Raw genomic sequence first — 5,055 nt, forward strand, 5'->3', positions numbered from 1 at the left:
CTTAAATGAAAATTTATATTTTAAGATATTATTTTTAATAAAGTAATACTTAGCCTCTATATATTTAATTTATGTATGAAATATAAGATTAAATACTAGATTAAGTGCTAGACATATAGACTCTTGATTATCACAATGAAGATCTTATATCATAGGTATATATGTTTTGAAAAGATTATAGTGAATCATTGGATTTAATGAATCTTTAATATTTTTTATTTTTTAATATAAAAAGTACATTGAATTCAAAGTATGGAAAGATTTTAGAAAAAATATCATACATGTCGTTTAATTTTGCTGAAACATCAAGAATATCCTTGTATTCTTGATAATATCAAATCTATCTTTATCTTTTGTGATAATTGTAAAAATTTCTTTCAACTTAATAATTTATTTATTTCTTTTTTTTTTTAATTTGAACTGGGGCTTGGAGCGGCACATTTTCTTACTTTTTGCACCACATCCAAAACAAATGTCTTTGCCCCAATTATAATCCCACAAAATTTGGCATTGCACTAAAGAGTATTGAGGTAGTTTCCAACATCTGAGTAGAATTCATTTTCCTATAAATCCACTTGCTTTGCATTTTCATCATCATTAATGCTTGCTCCTCTTTTCAATTAGATTAATTTCAATTCCTTATTAGCTAGTAAGTATATACAAATTCTTACTACTATGGTGAAAACTTACTATTATTGATATTAGTCATCAATATTTTAATTTTCATTAATATTCTAATACAGCACAAGATATTTTATCTCTTTAGTTGATGCATTTGCTAGATTCCTGGATAGCTCCCATGTGCGTTCACTAATATCATATCCGCGCCAATGAACAAGATATTCCAGCTTATTTTGGCGTCGCCTTGAGTCTAATATCTCTTCCACCTCAAATTCTTTATTATTATCTACTTCTATAGGAGGCGGTGGCATTTGTCTTCTTCCTTGTATATCCACTGTCTTATATAGTTCAAGAAGAGACATGTGGAATAGCAGATGGATCCTCATTGACTTCGATAGATGTAACCGATATGCAACTGTGTTGATCTGTTCAGAAACAAAAAAGAGGCCAAGCCTACGATAGTCCAACTTGTCACAAGGTCGAGTAATCTTGATATTGCGACGAAATAGCCATACCTTATCACCCACATTGAATTGTGGTTGCTTCTTACGATATAGATCTGTGCTTATCTTTTGTCGTTCTTGAGCTTCTTTCAATTGTGTCTTCATTATTGCATGTAACTCTGACAACCGATTTGCCATATCTTCTGCTGTAGGATTATCAACTTTTAAAAAATCAAAAGTATCAAGTCGTGGATGATAGCCATAATTGGCAAAGAAAGGTGTTTGTTGCATGGAAGAATGTACCGTATTATTATAAGCAAACTCTGCCAATGGCAGAAGGGTTATCCAATCATCTTGTTGGTAGTTGATATTACACCTTAAATACTACTCCAAGACTTGGTTTACGCGCTCTGTATGTCCATCAGTTTGAGGATGGAAAGCCCAAGATAGCTTTATGTCCACTTTTAAAATCTTGAAAAGGATCCTCCAGAATCTTGACACAAATTGAGTTCTCCTATCCGACATGATATCTTTAGGTAATCCACGATAGCGATAGATATTATCAATGAAAAGCTTAGCTGTTTCTTCACCTGTGATAGATTTTGTACATGGTACAAAGTGTGCCATCTTGGTGAAACGATCTACTATCACAAATATAGAATCATAAGATCTTGAGCTTGAAAGATTTGTGATGAAATCCATAGAAACAGAAGACCATGGTTGTTCTGGTATATGTAATGGCTGAAGAAGTCTGAAGGTCGATGACGAGGAATTTTTGATCTTGAACAAATATCACATGATTGTACAAAGTCTTTGACTGACTTCCACATTTGTGGCCACCAAAAATCTCTGGATATGAGTTCCAAAGTCTTATTATATCCAAAGTGCCCTACTGCTGGAAAGTCATGACGTGCTTGAAGAACACGTAAACGTGCTTCTCCTTCTGGAACATATAGGCGTCCTTCAAAATATAATAGATTATTCTTGAACTCGAACTTAGAAGGATCATGAGACTTGGAAGAATTATTCTCGATATCATGAACAAGAGGGTCTGAGGACATACTCGACTGGATTTGCTTGAGAAAAGTTGAATCAACAATCAATGTTGATTTCATTGCTCGGAGATGAAATTGCTCCGGTTTCAAGAGGACCGTTCTTTGTTGCTCAAAAGCTGCATCTCCTTCTTTTGGTGCAAAATAAGAACGTCTAGATAGGGCATCGGACAAACCTTGTTATTTTTCTGGCCGATAAGTGATAATGAACTCAAATCTTGACAAAGACATACTCCAACGAGCTTGACGACAATTCAACATACGTGCTGATATGAAATACTCGAGGTTCTTGTGATCTGTATACACAGTGACTGGACTAGAAGCGCCTTCTAGATAATGACGCCATTCTTGAAAGGAATCCACGATCGCAAGAAGTTCTTTATTGTGGATCTCATAATTGATCTCGACTGTTGAGAATTTTCTTGAATGAAAAGCTATCGGATGAAGTTTGTCATCTGTTTCCATTTGTGATAAAACTGCACCCAAGGCAAAATCTGATGCATTTGTTTCCATAAAAAATACCTTAGAAAAATCAACACGATATAAGACTGGTGCAGAGACAAACGATGTCTTCAAGGCTTCAAATGCTGCTTCCACTTCTTGATTCCATTGAAATTTATCTTTACTAGTCAAGCGTGTAAGTGGAGCTGCAACTCGTGAGAAATCTTTGATGAAGATCCGATAGTAATTGGCAAATCCCAAGAAACATTGGACATCTCTTACTGTCCTTGGAATCTTCCAATCCATGATTGTTTGGACTTTCTTAGAATCCATCATGAGACCATCATTTGAAATGATGTATCCTAAAAAGTCAACTTGAGTAGTGTGAAATACACACTTTTTCATCTTGGCGTACAATCCTACATCTCTAAGTTTATGTAATACTTGACAAACATGTATTTCATGTTCTTTGACGTTCTTAGAATAGATCAAGATATCGTCTAGATAGTAGACGACAAAATTGTCTAAGAATTCACGAAATACATCATTCATGAGATGTTGAAAAGCAGCTGGTGCATTCGTGAGTCCAAAGGGCATGACATTATATTTGAAATGTCCATACCTGGTTCGAAACGCAGTCTTCCATTCATCTCCTTCTTTGATCCGTACTAGATTATATGCTCCTCTTAGATCTATTTTTGTATAGATCTTAGCTTGATTCAACTGGTCAAGGAGTCCTGATATCAAAGGTAATGGATACCTGTTCTTGATTGTGATCTTGTTGAGTCCTCGATAATCAACACACATTCGTAAAGATCCATCTTTTTTCTTTACGAATAGAATTGGAGCTCCTACTGTAGATTTTGAATGGCGTATGAAATTCTTCGCTAAATTCTCGTCAATATATGTCTTGAGTTCAGCCATCTCATCTTGCGATAAACTGTAAATTGGTCCAAATGGTGGCTGAGTTCCTTCCTTGAGGTCGATTGAACAATCATATGACCGATGCTCAGGAAGAATATCTGCATTTTTTTCTCAAAAACGTCTTGATACTCCTGATATTGACTTGGAATGCCACTTGAAGTCTTTATGCTTTCAGCAATAGGTGCAGCATAAATAGCAAAAGTTGATCCTTCTTTTGCTGCGTATATAAATGCTTTTGCACCTATAAGTACGAGTTTTACTATACTAGATTTATAACTTTTTACTTGGTTGGTAGAACTATTAATAATACTTTGGGAAAAGTCAAGTTTACGAGAATTTCAATCTATTCGAGGGTTATATTTTTCTAGCCAGGATAAACCTAAAATAACTGGATTGAACGGAGATTTAATTATGGTAAAAGCTATATAGCTATCATGACCGTCTATTGTTACTTTTATAGGATGAGTTTCATGAGTGACATCTCCAGAAGACAAGGGACGACCATCTATGACTTCTACATGTACTGGTTTAGGTTTCTGTACAAAAGGTATTTTACGACTTTTAACAAATTGTTCATCTAAAAAACATGCTGAGGCTCCTGAATCTAATAAAGCAGAGGCTTTGTAATTCTTAGGTCCTAAATATAAGTCTATTATAAAACAAGGAGAGGGTTCTGAGGAGAGGATAGGACCTTCATTAGGAATTGTACAAGGTTCCAGCTGCATGGTCCCTATTGTAGCTGGACGAATCCGTTTTCCGACATGTTGTTTTCTTTGACGGTCGTACCTCTCATTTTATAGTTGCGTCGCTTCTTTGGACAATGTTGAGTAGTGTGCTTAGGTTCTCCGCAATATAAACATAATCCTTCTTGACGACGACGAATCTTTTCTTGCTCAATTAGGGGTTTAAAACGTACCGCGTCAATTTGCATGTCTTCTACTTCCGAATGTACGTTTGGCAAAGATGTTGATGTTGCCATTGAGTAATAACGTTGAGGTTCCTGTGAATGATTCTCAGATCAAAATTCGAAAAGTCGATTATCACATTTTACCGCAAAATCGATTGCTTGACTCAAAGTTTGAGGATCAGGTAAGTTGAGCATCAATTTCTTTACTTCGTATTGCAATCCATAAAAAAATTGACTGATGAGTGCAGCATCATCCCACTTGATGTCAATTACAAGTTATCGAAATTGTGAAGCATATACTATTACTGAGCGATTTCTTTGTCACAGAATTTGGATCTTATTTGTTGCAACACAAGTTGCATCGTATTCACCATACATAGATCGAAACTCCGCCAAAAAAGCTTCCAAATTGTCCAATATTGGATTTCGTTGTTCAAGAAAAGATGAAAACCATGATAATGCAGAACCAGAAAGTAGAGTGCTAATAAACCTGACTTATGATCCTGGAGTTGGATAGCTTTGCGGTTGAAGTTCAATTGCCAATTGTACTTGATTGATGAACCCTCGAAACTTAGATCTCGTACCATCAAATTTCTCGGGTAAGGCAATTCTTGGTTCTCTAGTGCTTATAGGGTGTTGTACAATTGGAGAACGAACGTGATTTTTT

The sequence above is a fragment of the Physcomitrium patens genome, chromosome 12, assembly GCF_059467195.1.
Source record: "Physcomitrium patens ecotype Gransden chromosome 12, ASM5946719v1, whole genome shotgun sequence".
In the NCBI taxonomy this organism is placed as follows: Eukaryota; Viridiplantae; Streptophyta; class Bryopsida; order Funariales; family Funariaceae; genus Physcomitrium; species Physcomitrium patens.